The sequence below is a fragment of the Myodes glareolus genome, chromosome 22 (genome assembly GCF_982192425.1).
Source record: "Myodes glareolus chromosome 22, mMyoGla1.1, whole genome shotgun sequence".
NCBI lineage: Eukaryota > Metazoa > Chordata > Mammalia > Rodentia > Cricetidae > Myodes > Myodes glareolus.
The window spans coordinates 5993686-6011549 of NC_142047.1; positions in this window are offsets into that span (position 1 = coordinate 5993686).

Consider the following 17864-nt stretch of genomic DNA (forward strand, 5'->3'; position numbering starts at 1 on the left):
TGTCATCCGGCTGACTTGTGTGAGATGTGGGTGATGCGGTTAGACACGGCAGTAACTGTGAGCCTGCTGTGTGGACGGTCCCACTTCCCCTTTTCTATGTCCTGGCATGCTGTTCAGCAGAGTATGCAGTGGTGTGGTGTTATGCTCTTTGTGGGGGGGGGGGGAGTCTGCTACCCAGCTCCCAAATAAATCACACATGGAACCTTATTCTTAATTATAAATGTCTGGCCTTAGCTTGGCTTGTTTCTTGCCTGCTTTTCTTAACTTATGTTACCCCCTCTACCTTTTGGCCTCTGTGTTTTCCTTTCTCTTACTTCTTTAGATCTTACTCTGTGCTGCACACTCCAGCTGTGTAGCTGGGTGGCTGGCCCTGGTGCCCTCCTTCTCGGGCTACTTCTCTGAACCCTTTCTTCCAGCTTTTTCCTTCTATACATTCTCTTTGCCTGCCAGCCCTGCCTATTCTTGCTCCTGCCTCACTATTAGACCATCAGGTGTTCAAGGCTGGCAAGGTATCACAGCTTCACAGAGTTAACCAAATGCAACATAAACAAAAAGTAACACACCTTAAAATAATATTCCCAACAAGAGTAGCTTTTTCTTAAGAGTTGAAAGTGGAGGAAGCTGAGGAGGAGAAAAGAGCATAAATTTTGAAATGGTTGTTATCATTTCTCTGCTCTCTGACTCACCAGAGGAAGCATAAGCCAGAATGACCACATTTCTGAACACTTGAGGCCAGAACAACTCTCACCAGACTTCTGAGAATCGAAAGACGTGGTTGGCAGTTAATGTACCAGAATAGTCTAAAGATTGCTGACGTGGTCATGTATACTTTAATAAAACAGTGGGAATGATGTTGGGGACTCCCAACATTTAAAGTCCATAGGGCTGGCCTTGGAAGGCTTCTCTGTGTCAGGCAGAAAGGAAAAGCAGCTACAGGTATGGCCCACAGTTCCCAAGAAACTCAGGTAGAGTTAGGACAGTTCAGGATTACTCAGTTTGAAGATTACAAAAATGTTTCTACTAGTTTTTCCTTGGTCAATTTGCTTCATTGGCCCACTTTGTGTTTGTGTTTGTGTGTGTGTGTTTGTGTGTGGGGGTGAGAGAGAGAGAGAGAGAGAGAGAGAGAGAGAGAGAGAGAGAGAAAACACCCTTTATATCTTGCATGTGGTGGCAACAGGTTGTCTTTGAGTATGTTTGAATGTGTTCTATTGCTTTGCACTTTTTTTTTGAGACAGGGTCTTACTGTGTATCCCTGGTAGTCTTGTAACTCATTATGTATACCAGGCTGGCCTTGAACTCACAGAGATCCACCTGCCAAGTACTGAGATTAAAGTTGTGTATCACTGTGCCTGGTTTATCCACTTTTTGTTTTCTTGAGAAAATGCTTCTGAATTCAGCAATTCCGTTAGATTGGCCAGCAAGTCCTAGGGTTCTCCTCATCTGAAGTTTTCCACCCATGGGATTATGGACACGTGGCACCGTGTCCAGTTTCTGTGGATCTGAGGATGGGATTATGGGAAATGGCATGGTGTCTAGCCTCTGTGTGGATCCTGAGGGTCACTCTTGGGTCCTTGTGCCTACACAGCAGCCACTTTGCTGTCTAAGCCATCATCCTAGCTGCTAGATGTATGTTTCTCTTGATGCTGAAGGACACAACAGGTTCAAGAGAGGAAATACACTACAGGAACCAAGAATTTAGACTCTAGAGTTAGGCTGTGTGTTTAAACTTGAACCAGACCAGCCTCTAAGCCTGCACACCAACTGACTGACAGGCTTCGGTTTCCTTTCTGGAAAAGTGGGGCTGGCATATAACCGTACAGAATTGGTGAGGATTACATTTTTCAGGAAATCATTTCAGCATCATGATGGCATATAGGAAATATTGCTTGCTGTTTTTACTGTGCTAAAGTTGTGGGTCCCTAAAGCTACATAAACCTATTTATAATTTAAATTTCTCCATAGTCTTATTACTACCATCATGCTCATACGATTATTTATGATTGTCTTTAAAGCTCGGCTCTGCTTAATTCTTTGAATGTCTTAAACTGTTTGATAGTAGCTACAGCTATGTACATTTGGGCACAATTACTTTAGTTATGAAATTTCTCCCAAATAAAAATCCCTTCTCCACGCTGCATTCCGGACTCTGGGATGTTTTACACAGTGTGTCAACTTCACTCTTCCTACGATACTGGTTCCCAACTGAAACCAAATTTCTTGAGTGTTATTTTAACAAATACTCCTTGATGTTTGTGTATGATCTGTGGGATTGACATCCTCTGTAGGTTATGAGAAGCTCGGAGAGGTCAGCCAGAAGAATTTCTTGATGAGAAAGGACCACCATCAAAGGATGTTTAGAAACAGGCCATCTCGTGATTCCCCTTAATAAGGACTAACAGGCCTGGCACTTGTGGTACAGTGTCAGTAACAATGGGTGCCTGCTGCTCTTAAGGGAGGTAGAAGGGGGAGAGGACTTAGCAATGTGTTTGTTCTCCTTTTGAACTCCTTTTAAATGGCATATATGTAGTTATAAGAATATGAGAAAAGCCCATCCTGAGGCTATTGTGCCATGGGGTGTGGTAGAGAAAATGATTTCTAAAATATCTTTTACCTTTATTATTTTGGCTTGCTATACTAGAGAGTAATATTTGTAGGGTTTTTTTTCCTTCAAAACTGTGCTCCATTTTGCTATGCTCAACAATCCTTTCCCCTTGCCCTCAACAGTGATTCTACAGTGCTGGACCTCATTTTAGGACACAAGGTCTCTGTAGCCTGGCCTGGGCTCAAGCCTGCAAAATTCTCGTCCTAGCTTGTGGAATGCTGCCACCATGCCTGGCTTTCAAGTTGCCTCTTGAAACTCACTGACTATCTCTAGATGCTTACATAATTCAGGGAGGTACCAGAATGATGAGCAAGCTGAATGCTCATTAAACTTTAGTACTGTTTCTCTGGGAAGACAGAAGATGATGCACTGTGAAATTTTCTCTGTTGAACAACAACCAGGATGTGTCTCAGCTACTTGCTTTCTACTTTATTGCCTTGATTAGTTGATTACTAAATTTGACATCGTTTTAAAATACGACCTGAAGTGAACACTGAATGATAGTTACTGTCCCATGAAGCCCAAATAAGGCTGGGGTTGATTTATTTGCCTGTCATTTTTTTGATGTGTTTTATAAAATATAAATGACATTAAAACAGTTGAACTGGATGTGATAGGGTTATTAGTGAGTCTAAAATGTAGATGACATGGGCTAAAGTACATTAATATTTACACCTGAACATGTGATCGTATAAAGGTAACCTCGGGACAGTTGATTTTTGTTGCGTACTTTAGCTTCCTGAAGGAATGAAGTAAAGGTGTGTATAAACCAGAGAACTATTCTACCTTTAGCAAGATCAAGTTTTTAAACTAATGTTATTTTTTACTAACACAAAAGAAATCATGTGACATCATCAAAAGTGTGGAGAAAAATTCTGGGCTTGTCGGTGGTGGTGCACGTCTTTAATCCCTGCACTTGGCAGGCAGATCTCTGTGAGTTCAATGCCAGCCTGGTCTACAGAGTGGGTTCCAGGATTGGCTCCAAAGCTACAGAGAAACCCCGTCTCAAAAAAAAAATTCTGTAGAGAACTATCTAGAAGAATAATAAAGCCACTCCTCAGTCTCATCCATATGTACCTATTTCTATATGGGATGGAATTGTTTCAAGGATCAACTTCCCTTGAGAATACAGGCACATCAGCAAGTGTGGTGGTTTGAATGAGAATGACCCCCATAGGCTCATATATTTGAATGCTTAGTCATCAGGGAGTGGAACTGTGTAGGAAGTGTGGCCTTGTTAGAGGAGGTATGTCACTAGGGGTGGGCTTTGAGGTTGCAGTCTCTCTGCCTGCTGCCGGTGGATGAGGGTGTAAGACTCTCAGCTACTTCTCCAGCATCATGCCCGCTTACTTTCTTCCCGTCAAGATGATCATGGACTGACTCTCTGAAGCCATAAGCAATCTTCTCAAATTAAATGCTTATGAGAGTTGCCTTGGCCATGGTCTCTTCACAGCAATAGAATAGTATCTGAGATGCAGACATAACCAAGTTTTGCTCTTCAGTATTTATTTTTTTTTATTTTTTTTTTATTTTTATGTGCATTGGTGTGAAGGTGTCAGATCCCCTGGAACTGGATTTTTTCAGACAGTTGTGAGCTGCCATGTGGGTGCTGGGAATTGAACCTGGGTCCTCTGGAAGAGCAGTCAGTGCTCTTAACCTCTGAGCCATTTCTCCAGCCCCTCTTCAGTATTTCTATGTGCAAAAACCTCACTGCTCTCTGCAGAAATTTTTTTCTCCCGGCCCTCATAAATAATGCTCAGTGGTTGGCATTCCTTAATTTTCTGGTAGGATCACCTTAGCTTAAATCACGAACTCCTCCAAACAATAACACCCCCATTTTACAGAAGGAGAAATTGAGCATCAGAGATATTAGGATATAAACCCCAAGTCACTGTTCCTAAGAGTGATACATGACCCATCCCAATTCGAATAGTACTATTTCAGAAGCTGTAAGCACTTCATGAACTCTAGTTTATTCTTTCTGTAAGTCACTTCAGTGACAGGTATCTGCATTTGTAGAGACTTCTGTGGTACAGAGTGGATAGGCTCTGCACAGAATTCAGATGGGAAGGTCCTCAGTATTCTCATTTTAAGTCCTTTCTTCTTTAACTTGCTGTTCTCTTTGCCATTTTGCATAAGAGTTTTGAGGTATTTTTCTATTGACTGTTGTGCTTACGGTGGAAGATAACACCTTAGATGTTAGGAACCAAGCTCACATCAAACAAAAGCCCATTCTGTCAACTTACCATGTAGAGTCTTGGCTAGAGAAGACACATATAATAACCAGGAAGAACTGCTGGCTCTTCTAACTACACAGGGAAAAGGCTGGGAGGACATGCACCCTCAAGAACACAAATTCTGTGAGGACTCACCTTCGCATCCCCGTTCTCTGCCTCTGGCTCCAGTGTCCTGGGTTCCTCCACATAGCTCAAGATGGGCACTCTGGGCACTTAGCACAGAAAAGAAATCCTCTATACCACAGATTCAAGTATGAAGGATTCAAGGAAGCACTCAGACTGGCTTACCCGACAGGTTTGGGGTCTCTATGAGGTGTGGGGGTTTTATGAGTGACAGAAAACACTTGGAGTTGGGGAAAGACCAGTTCCCAAGATGTGTAGTCACAGAGAAAAGTAGGGTGCCAGGCAGACAGAAAAATGTTACAACAGGTGACTTAGAAATAGACAGTTTGGGCTGTCTTACGGACAAGATCAGTGAGCTGGGGGTTTGGTACAGTTAGGGTGTTGGCCTACCATGCACAGGCCTCAGCACTGGAAGCAATGTGATCATGATGAAAAGGTTTAATGATGACATCATACCAGCAGAACAGAGCTTTGCATCCAGCTGCCACACGTCACAGCTGGCGTGGCTGTGCCTTCCGAGCCCCTGCAAAGTGTCCTTTAGTTTCCTCTGCTCCTTACTGGTTATCCTTTACCTTCCCTTATAGTGAAGACACAGCTGACAATCAGAACAGATCCATAACCCCTATACAACAGTCCAACAAAGTGTGCTATCTTTTTGAGTACTGTTTGTTATTTCTAGCAAATCGTTGACAGATTTTAAAGTTATCTCACCCCAGGTTTTTTCCCCTACAATTGAGAGAGCTATGACTCGGAGAAGGCACTGAACTTTTCTGACAGGGCTTTCGATTGCATGGTTGGTCTGTTAAAACAAATAAAAAAAAAAAAACAGGCTTGTTTGTAATATGGAGAAGCTCACAAAACACAAAGAAATCAAAGTTCATTGCCTGTCTTAAGCCATGGCATGTAAAGCCCCTGAAAAGGCTGGGTCCTCTTCTTATGAGAAAAGCCATGGTTTGCATCATACATGTTTCCTGAAGGTTCCTGAAGGCTTAGTTGTGTTACTATCAGGAGGTAAGGACACCTTGGACCTTTCTCTCTCTTTTTTCCCCCTTTTTAAAATTTATTATTTTTTTTAAAAAAGAAAACAAACTATTTTTTATTATATATACCAATCCCACTCGCTTCCCTCCTCCCATCCCTTCCATTTACCCTCCCACCCAACCCCCATCCGATCCTCAGAGAGGGTAGGGCACATTGCTTTGGGGAAGGTCCAAGGCCCTCCCTACTACATCAAGGCTGAGCAAGGTATCCATCCAAAGAGAATAGGTTCCCAAAAAGCCAGTACAACAAGCAGTAGGGATAAATCCTGGTGCCACTGCCAGGTCCCCAGTCTGCCCCAGCCATGCAACTGACAACCACATTCAGAGGGACTAGTTTGGACCTATGCCTATTCCTTCCCAGTCTAGCTGGAGTTGGTGAGCTCCCATTAGCTCAGGTACATTGTCTCAGCGGATGTACCCATCATGGTCTTGACCTCTTTGCTCATATTCTCATTCCTCCCACTCTTCAACTGGACTTTGGGAGCACACTGGTAAAACTTGCCAAAGGAGGCAGAGGCAGGAGGATCACGAGTTCGAGGCCAGCCTGGGCATGTGGAACCTGTCACCTTTGAAAAGTAAACTGGAAGCCTCCCTACCCCAGCACTGCCTGACTAGAAAGAGAGTGACTTTGCTTAAATACACATCTCTGCTACTGTGCTCTGATTTTCCTTTGACCTAGGAGCCAGAGTCAGGTGGCCATGGACAATCCTCTGAAACCATGGCTAAAGTAAGTCTTCCCTTTGTTTAAGTTATTTCTCAGACACATCGTTTATTTCAGTTCCTAGTACCTGTAAATATGTCCAGATTTCAACCCCTAATCATAAAAATCCTGAAAAGCAAGAGAAAGTCAGTACGAGCAGACACAGTCTGAACAGGCAAAGCAACCATCAGAACCAGATTCAGACATGGCAAGAATCAGAATAATCAAATGGAATTTCAAATAGTTGTGACTATTATGTTAAAGAAGCTAGTGGGGAAAAATAAACCAGACATAAGCAAAGAAATAGAACTCCATGAAGCACTCAAGAGGAAATTATAGAGGTATATTTGTGTTTGCCTGGAGATCAGAGGGCAAAGCAGCCATACTAGTCAGCCACATAGGCCAGGGAGTGGTGGCACACACCTTTAATCCCAGGACTCAGGAGACAGAGGTAGAGGGGTCTCTGTGAGTTCAAGGCGAACCTGGGCTACACAAGATTGAAAATCTGTCTAAAAGAGAAACAGAGCTCACACAAAGGTGATCCTAGCACTTGGGATCACACACCTTTAATGCCAGCACTAGAGAGGTGGAGACAGAAGCGATATGGCTGGGCAGAGAGAGGAATGTAAAGGGGAAGAGACAGGTTTTGTTCTTTAAAAATATTATATTGGCATGTTCTCCGAGCGGCCTGCGAGCCAGGCAGAGGCTGCCACCAGAGCGGTGCAGGTTCCCCGCGGCAAGCGGCCAGCGGGCTCATCCCGGACAGGCTGGTACCAGCCATGCGGCAGGAGAGTCAGGCGGGCGGGTGCGGCGGATAAAAGGCTTACAGGACATAATAAATAAACATAAGGCTGAACATAAAGCTAAACATTTATTACTTAAAGAAGAGGCAGAGAGACAGAGAGACATAGAGGAGACACGTGCACACGTCTAGAGAGGGAACAGAAGGAAGAAGTTAAGATGGCGACTGAGAGGTCAGAAGTGGCTGGAAGTGGGCGTGGCTTGCCCCTTAAAGGGACCAGAGCAAAAGAATAACAACAGGAACCCAGTGGAGTTTGAGGATTTGTGGAGACAGGATCTCACCCTTTGGTAGAGGTCAAAGGTGGTTGACTGCTTTGTTTTTCTGATCTTTAGGTTGAACCCCAATATTTGTCTCTGACTTTTATTATTCATGCTACATAAAATGCTACAAATAGGACACTAGCAAAAAGTGAAGACGGCCACTTATGGGTCCATCCACAGACTCTGGGGTCCCGGAGTGGCGAAGACCAGCTTCGACACAACTTGTACGTTCCAGGGTAGGAGCATGAGGATTAGAATTATTAAGCAAAAGGAACAGAGAAATAAGAGACAGAAACACAGAACAGCATCAGTAGGAACAATCACTGAATACTGAATCTGCCTCGTTTATTTTCCACGTACTTCTAGACTTCCCTCCCAAAGGGGAGGGGGAGGCAACAGACTTCATTACCATGCTATAAGGGATAGACTTGAATTCTCTGACCTTTGGTCCAGATGGAGCGGATTCACCTCTACACCCAAAATACTAATTAGCCACACTCTAGGTCAGAATCTCTCATTTGTAGCCACACCTGTTGTCAACAACTTTGAGAGAACAAAAATAAACTCAAACTCTCTGACCTTCAGAGAGTTCAGGGTGGAACAGGCTCACATCTGCGGGCCCCCACACAGGAGTTTGAAAGTCAGTCAGTTGGCTACTTTGTAAGTTAAAATGAAACTTAAAAAAAGATGATGAGGCAGAATAGAATAGTCAAGGACCATGGGAAAATAACAAGATATGCTACAGAAAGTTGTGGGCTCCTAGAAGAAAGAAAAGAATTAAAAAAATGAAATAATAATGCTTTGGAATGAGTCAAGATTAATGACACAAAACCACAGACCCAGGAACAGCATAGAACACTGAACAAGATACAAATCAAACTGTACAGGCAGCCGTACCACATTCAAACTGCAGAAACCCACACCTGAAAGAATGGAGTCCATGTTCCCATGAGAACCATCACTACCTCTGTCATGGTACCTCTCCCTCTTCTTTTTTTCTGTACAATTTTAGACTTGGGTCAGTCATAATTTTCATATGGACCACTATAAAGATCCAGCTAACTGCAATTTAATACTTTAGATTTCTGGGTCCAGATTTTAAATTCTGAATAGAAATCTCAAATTTGGGAGGCAATAGAGGTCACTGAGGAAGAGACTAAACAGAGGTTGTTCAGAATCACGAGCCCACCTCGGTCTGAGTGAGGTGTGGAGGAGATGTGAAGGATGTATAAACGTGGTTCCCACCTACTCAGCAGCAGCAGTCTGCAAGGTTTTCTCCTGAGGTTGGGCAGTAGACCAGGCAGTGATGTTTGCTTCCAGCCTGAATCACCTGGAAGATAAAGGAGAGACATTCTTCTACTTTCTTTCAGTGACCTTTCCTTTGGATGGTGTTGTTTGAATATGAAAGTGTCCCCCAAGGACTCTTACATGTGAACACTTGGCCTCCAGCTAATGGCATTGTCTGGAAAGGTTGTGGAACCTTTAGGAGGAGGAGTCTTGGTAGAGGAAGTCCTTTACTGGGGGCAGGCTTTGAGGTTCATAGCTGGCTCCAGGCCGAGCTCTCCCTGCTCTCGGCACAGGAATGTGATGTGACAGGCTAGCTTCCTGCTTCTGCCTGTTTCCATGTCTTCACCACGAGGTGCTGCTGGCCTGGTGACCTGAGTTCCATCCCCAGAACCTACAGAAATGAGGAAGGAAATAAGTGACTTCACAAAGTTGCTTTTAAACATCCATACACACTCTTGTGGAGTGTGTACCCTACACACATATATAAACACATGCACAAAATAATTTAAACAAATAAAATTTTAAAAATTGAACAAATCCTTTGTTTTTTGTAATCAGACTGCAGTGAGTTGTGATTTTCTATCACAGTATGTTAAACATAACAAAAAATAATCAAGATCACGGGGACTTAAGCATGAGTTTTTGTTGGAGGGTGAAAACACCTTCTATAGTGCCCATGCCATGTTAGCCAGCAAGGGGCGTGCTAAGTGTCTGATGAGGGAGCCTTGGAAGGTGGGCTTTTACTAAGATACCCTGAATAGACTGATCAGTTTAAAGATGTGTGAATAGGCATCAGTCTAAAAGGGTACACAGTGAAGAAAGTTTAGAACAAATTGGGTGAATTAATGTTCTTAGTTGTAGAATTTTCCAGAACTTTTGATAGTTCAATGTGCATTGTGCATCATTGACATATGTTGACGGAAGCTATTAGTTCATTCCCAGCTGCTCAGAACCAAAATAATCACATAGAAACTATATTATTTGCAATACTGTTTGGCCAATAGCTTAAACATATTTCTAGCTAGCTCTTACATCTTAAATTAACCCATCTCCATTAATCTGTGCATCACCATGAGGTTGTGGCCTACCAGCAAAGTTCCAGCTGGTGACTCATGTCTTTCTCCTCTGGCATCTCCTTGACTCCACCCAGCATTAAGTTTAGTTTCCCGCCTAGCTCTTTACTGCTAAGCCACTGGCCAAAACAGCTTTATTCATTACCAATAAAAGCAACACATATACACAAGGACTTCCCACACCATTTCCCCTTCTCTGTCGAAATGAAAAGGAAGGTTTTAACTTTAACATAGCAAAATTACATATAACAAAACAGTATTAAGCATGAATTACAGTTACAATTTTATATCTACTTTATCTTTTATCATAACTAAGGAAAGTTATAATTATCTATCCTTCAACTCTATCAAAGACTCCAGAAGGATATAATATTACCTAAGTTAACAGGAAGTGTATTGTAAGCAACTTCCAAAACTCGAGAAATGACAGAGACATCTTACTGCCTGGACAGTCACCCAAAGTTCTTCTGTCACATTGGGATATCCATCTTCAGCCTACAGGTCCATAGTCTTTGGTAGACTTTTCCATGAAGCAGGAAATTTCAAAGACATTTCCACCTAGATTGGCAATTTGTCAGTCACTTTCTTCTGTGTCCTGCAGAATGTCTGGCAAACTCTCATGAAACAGGAACCCTGGAGGAAGGTCTCACCTTTAGGCAAGTCATTTTTCAGCAGTCAGTTCTCTGTGGGTCCTGCATACCCTGTTCATACAGCATAGTATCAAGCAGTTCAGGCAAGAGCAGTTTCTTACCCAAAGGGCTAGCTAACTCCATAAGAAGGCTCTTCGATGCCCATCATCCTCTTGAAGTAGATTGGTGCTGCCAGGAACAGATGTGTCTCATTGTTATGAAAAGTCCTAGGTTCTTAAAACATTTTAAATGCCATATTCTATAGATATTTGAAAGGTTTGAAGATTATCTATCTAACTGAAATATATCTCTGTATATCTAGAAAACCTAATTAACATGACTACAAGCTTGACTATTATAGATAGCTATTTATTAACCTGTATTTCTTAATTATACATTACATTTTTAAATGAGCTGCACAAACACAATACCTTAATAAAGATCATATATATATATATATGGTGTACATATATATAATACATATATATATATGGTGTAACAAAATTAATCTTAAATTTGTATCAATAGACCAAGATTCATACCAGTGCAAAGTATTCATCTCTATAGCATATCCTCTTTTAAATGTAAACAAACATTTATAAATAATCATTTAGAGAATTTGGGTGTTGTCTAGACTACTTCCTGCTGATTGGGGACATTGGTAATCAGGTCTGTCATAGGGTATCCTGTGTAATAGGTCCATCTCAGCCAGCAGTCCTGAAGTTGCCACGGATGTTGGACCATCTGAGTCATTGTTTCAGGGGTCTTGTTTGATCAAACCACATTAGTCTGGAAGGAATTCATAGATTTTCATTCTCTGTGGAAACAAAAGTAGAACCTCTTATCCAAAGCAACATATCCTTAGACCCAAATTTTGAAGTCAAGATATCTTTAAAGTATATATATTGGTTTAGCTTACTAGCCCATACAATGAAATGTCTCTCTGTTTTTAGATCATCCACAGTCAGAAAATTCAAAGAAAACACAATATACATAGTCTAGACTCTCTGTGTATATTCTATCTTCACATGGCTTTTTTTTTACTCCTTTAATTTATAATTGTCTGTACTGTCTCTTTAAAGACTTTGCTTTATTTTTTCTATATTCTTTTTCTTCTCTTTTTCAAGCCCATGTGCATTTATCCAACACTGTGACCCATTTAGGGGTCTTTCCCATCTGAATATGCTTTTATTGCATATCTGTAATTATTTTTTGACCAGTAGCCCTCTTTTTTTAATGCTAAGCAGACATGGCTAGGACCAACTCCATGATCCTGCATATTGACTCCACTCAGTCCAATATGGAGAAGGAATGTTCATTGCATCTGAGAGCCATGTACATTGCCCTATTTTCAGTCACACAGTGGGTCTATCTTGCGATTAAACAAGTTTTAGCACTCTGCTCACAAAACCCACTATAATGCTCCATAGCTGGACCTCCCAAAAGAGTCAGAGCCATTTGTGCTAGCAAACCAGAAAGCTGCCATTTTTAAAGCCATGTAATTTTTACTACTCCTCTCTTAAAGGAGCCACAGGCACCCCCACTTGCCACAAACACATCCAGAAAAGAAAATGTGGTTAAACTTTTCTTTTTGTATAATTATAATTCCCTTCCAAATTCTCTCAGGTTTTATATGGATTTATTTGGCACAATTTGGTGCACCAATCTGTAGTTGGAGACTTTTTGTTCATTCCCAGCTGCTCAGATCTGAAAAAAATCACACAGAAATTATATTGTTTGCAATACTGTTTGGCCAATACCTTAAGTGTATTCTAGCTAGCTCTTACATCTTAGATTAACCCATCTCCATAAATCTGTGTATCACCACAAGGTTGTGGCCTACTGGCAAAGTTCTAACTGGCAACTGGCGTCTTTCTTCTCTGGAAGTTACATGGCATCTCCTTGACTCTGCCTACTCTCTCTCCCAGCATTCAGTTTAGTTTTCCCACCTTGCTCTTTTCTGCTAAGTCACTGGCTGAACCAGCTTTATTCATTACCAATAAAAGCAACACATATACAGAAGGGCTTCTCACACCAGAAATAGAATTAGATTATGTAGTCTTTCATAAGCTGACTTGATTGTAAGCATCCTTTCCTGGAAAGACATTCCCTGGACCAGCTGTGTCTGGAATAGTCAGGAACTGAAAAGACTTGAGGAGACAATGAGTAACTTCAGAGAGTAGAAAACTACCCCAAATCAGGCAGGAGGATGGGGCAAGGAGCAGAATAATAATAATAATAATAATAATAATAATAATAATAATAATAATAATAGAGCAATAATATTAAGCAGTAAAGCACCCATATATACTTACTCACCTATGGGTCTGTGCCCAAACCCAGTATTCTGGAAGGCCCTTTCCCCAAAACAATGCAGGCACGGCTCACTATATTACCAGATAATCACTAATTGGCTCTATCACCAGACTGGGTATGTCCAGATGTGTTCTCTGAAGGCAGAAACTCACTGATGTTGGAAGATGAGATCAGGACAAGCACACAGGCAAGGAAGACCAAGATGATTAAATCCCCTGTGGGTGGGGGAATTCTACATGAAGATAGGGCTTCCATATTAGCCCAAATCTGTCTCTTTCCCATGAATAGCTTGAATCTGATGTCTGTCTGAGTGTGTCTCATATCTGAATCAGCACACATTGTCACGGTAACTGTCTTTCAGTCATAATAATGCAAGTCTTAACTTTTGGACTAATGTCTTTGTGCCTACCAACTGTGTGCCTTGGAGGTAGCTGGTCATGGGATACACAGAGCTGTGAGCTACAAAGTAGATAAAATAAAGGACGGTGAACTACAAAGGAACAGAAAAAGAAAAAAAAAAGCAAACTGAGAAAGTTGGTAAGAAACAGGAAAGGGAGATCTTTTTTTTCTTTTTTGATTTGCTTTACTGAACCTTATTTTTAGTTATGTTTGTTGCTTGGAAACAAAAACTGATTATACATGGTACATAAACTATGGTTCCATTGTTTAAGTAAAAAGTGTATGTTTAGGACGAAAAGGAAGAAGGCTAGATATAAGGTCAATACTTACTTGTTGTTGAGTGAGGACACATGATTTTTATATTTTGTTCTTTTCTTCAAGGGTTGAGAGTGAAGAACTAGTTTTGTTGGTAGAGTGGTGCTGTGTGAGCATGAAGACCTGAGTTTAGATCCCAGCAGCCACATCAGAAGTTGCATGTGGCAGCGCATGCCTGCAATCCCAGCATGGGACTGAGACAGGGAGATATAGAGGCTTGCTGGCTGGCAGTCCAGCCACACTGAGCAGCCCAGGTTCGGGCAGAGATGGTTTCAGAGGTGGAGAACAATTGAAGAAGATGCCTGATGTCAGTATCTGGTCTCCACGTGGGTGCCACCGTGTGTGTGTGTGTGTGTGTGTGTGTGTGTGTGTGCATGTTTATGATGTGTGCATGCATGTGGAGGCCTGTGGAGCCAGGAAAGGTGTTAGGGCCTCCTGAAGCTGGAATGATAGGAGGTTACAAGCCTGGGTGCTAAAAGCAGGTCCTCTGCAAGAGCAGCAGATATTTTTAACCACATCTCTCCAGCCCCAATAAATCTTTCTTTAAGATAGTGTGATTTCTCAGATTCTTGGTGCAAAATAAAGATGTCATATGTTTGGCATATCTCTAGCAACAATGTCATTTCCAGAGTGAAAGAGACTGACAACTTCATGAAGAAGACCATCAACAATATGCAAGTTCCTGTGTTAACCATCTGTCAATAGGGCTAGAGTCTGGGGTAGACAAAGAGCATGTATAACCCTATGGTTAGGGTTTGAATAGACACATCTCAAAAGATACTTTGATGGCAGTTAGCATGTGAGAATATGCTTACTTACTAATTGTCAGGAAAATGTCAATCAAAATGTAGTGAGTCTGCTGTGATAGCTCAGGGTCTTTAAACTTAGCACTTGAGAGGCTGAGGCAGGTTGATCTCTGTGAGTTCAAGGGCAGCCTTGTCTCTATAGTGAATTCCAGGACAACCTGGGCTATGTAGAGAGACCTTGTCTGAAAAAAACAAACAAACAAAAATACATACAAAACAAATAAACTGTAGTTAGGTAGCACCTTCCACCTCCTAGAATAGCTATCCTCAAACAGAAAGTCTTTGGATGCTTGCAATGTGCATATTGGAGTCGAAGGGTTCTATTAGTGAGGGTGAAAATTGTGTGTTTGCTTCATAATACAGTGTTGTGAAGCACTTGTACACTGTGTGAAGATGCTATGAGGTGATTGGAGAAATAAAAAGCTGAACAGCCAATAGCTAGGCAGGAGGCATAGGCGAGACTTCTGGGTAGAGAAAGGAAGAGGAGTAGAGGTGGATGGTACATGACGGAGCATAGATTGATAGAAATAGTTTTAAGTTGTAACAGCTAGTGAAAAACAAGCCTCAGCTAAGGACAAGATTTCATAATTAATAAGAAGTCTCCATGTTATTATTTGGGAGCTGACTGGTGGGACAGAAAAAGACTCGTTACAATACAGCATAGAGATTTCTCAAATAAAGATTAATCTACCACAATAACCCAACAATACTAATTCTGGGAATATAGCCAAAATAACTGAAAATAGGATTTCACATAAGTATTTACTTATACATCCCACGCTAATTCACAATTGCAATCATCATTCATAACAGCCAAGAGATGGGAGCCACTTAAATGTCCATTGACAGACGAATGATGCATCTGTACAGAAACTCTACCCAACCCATCAAAGAGGGGAACTCCGTCATGTACACAGCATGGTCGGACCTTGGAGCCAGTAGCTGGTTTTTGTTTTGTTTTGTTTTGTTTTTGAGACAGGGTTTCTCTGTAGCTTTAGAGCCTGTTCTAGAGCTAGTTCTGTAGACCAGGCTGGTTTTGAACTCACAGAGATTTGTCTGCCTCTGCCTCCTGAGTGTTGGTATTAAGGATGTGTGCCACCACTGCCTGGTGAAGATAGTTATCTTAAATGAGACACACTGGCCCAGAAGAAAACTGCCTTTGATTTCACTTTCATGAGGTGAGACAGGTATTTGAGCAGTGGTTGCCAGGGGCTAGGAGGAGAAGGGAGTTGGTTAGTGGGTAACTTAGTCTGCTTTAGCTGTTGTAATAGGAAACCTTAGGCCTGGTAATTTATAATTAGCAGAAATGTATTGGCTTGCAATTTTGGAGGCGAGGGAGTCAAAGATCATAGGAGCCAGCATGGGGGAAAAGGCTGCTAGTGCATTGTTTCATGACAAAGAATACACAAAGGAGGGAGAAGGGAAGAGGAGGCGAAGCGGTAGAAAAGCGCAAGAGTCAAACTGACCCTTTTCCACGTGATAAGCCAGAGCCCTCACAGCCTGCTACCTTAAAGCATTACACCCTCCTTGTGGATGACGCAGGACGGCTTGCCTTAGAAGCTTCCAGCTTTAGGATGGTGCAGAGTTCCCAAACCACCGCACTGGTCTTCCGTTTCAGTATTCAACAAATCGTGGGATTCTAAAATACTTTGTTAGAAAGTAGGCTTCGTGTTAAATGGGTTCTGGGCATGGAACTCAGGTTGCCAGGCCAGCACGGCAAGCACCTTGCCTGCTGAGCCCTCATCACCAGCCCCAAAAGGGAGGCTTTAGCGAGGACTCCAGTACTGAAGTCAGCCAATGCTAATCAATGCTAGATGCCAGTGCCCGAGAATATGGGAAAAAAAACATGGGCAAAGAATGAGCATGGAGCGGGACTTTACGGTTCTTACAGATTAAATGTTCGGATTAAGACATTCAGCTCTACTCATTCATTTCTCTATGAAGCTTTGCAGGGCTGGAATCAACCCTCAGTGCCCTGTGTGAGGAAAGCAATCTCACAGAGGCTGTGTTCTCTGTGAGTTCACGTCAGCAGAGCCTTGAGCTTCTAGCAGCAGGTGCGCTGACTCGCATCACCGAGTCAGAGCCGACACGTGGATTCAGAGTCACTGCTACTGCTTCCGACTTTCATTACCACGTATTAACTGTGCAAAGTAATGGGCTGGTTATAACAATTTCATATGTGCATGTAACACACTTTGGCCATCGTCACCACACCCACTACCTTCTGTTCTCCCACACTAGCGCTTTCCCCTTTCCTGTCTCTAAGAGGCCCCTCCTTGTGTTGTTTTAACTTCCCGCACAGTGACTGCTCCTTAATCTACTGTTTTTTCAGCTACCAATTGGGACTCCATAGTTGCCGGCCTGTTTCTCTGGCAGTGGCCTGGCCACTCAGGCCACAGTCTGGTGGGAATTCTGTTCCCAATTCACTGGCTCTGCTGCTACTGCTAAAGGTAGCTTTGACTAATTCTCTGTCATTCTATTTATAAGTAAAACTCGAGATTCAAAGGCTGGGGTGAAAACCTGCTAGCTCAGAGAGGTTGATTAACACCTAGCTAAACAAGAACAGCCACTCAGCTCAAAACCCCTCCCTACTCCTTCTGGTGCATCTCTGTCTCTCCCAGATTCCCACTAAGGCTCTAAGTTCACTTTCTATTAACTGGTTGCTGACACAGCCTCCTGACCCAAGGTTAATTTTATTTAATTAATGCAAATGTAAACTTGGGGTTCACAGTGTGACTGAATATCTCCCAACACTTTTACTTTATCTTTTTTCACCCCTAAATCCCACAAGCAAGAGAAGATTTATGGCTCAATAAAATATCATTGTGTGCACACCGCTTGTGCTGGCTGTGTGCCTTGGCTGGTGTAAGCAGGGTATGAACGTACAGGTAATAAGATTCCTTTGGGTATAGAGTTGGATCAATAATAGGTCTAATCTAGTATTTTGAGGAGTCTCTATACTGATTTCCATACAGCTTTTGCAAACTTACACTTCCACCAACAAAGTGTAAGACTTCTTTCCTCTGCCTTGCCAACATTATTTGCTTATCTTCCCTGCAGAAGTCAACTAAAGTAAGACAGAATTCCAGTTTTGCTTAACCTCCATTTCCCTAATGTCTAAAAATGCTGAACATAATTTATTTACTGGCTATTTCTATTTCTTCATTTGAAAGCAGTCTATTCAATTTGTTTGTACATTTATTGACTGGGTTATTTGCTTCTCTAATGTTCTAATTTTCTGAGTTTTTCACATGCCCTGGATATTAATGCGCTCT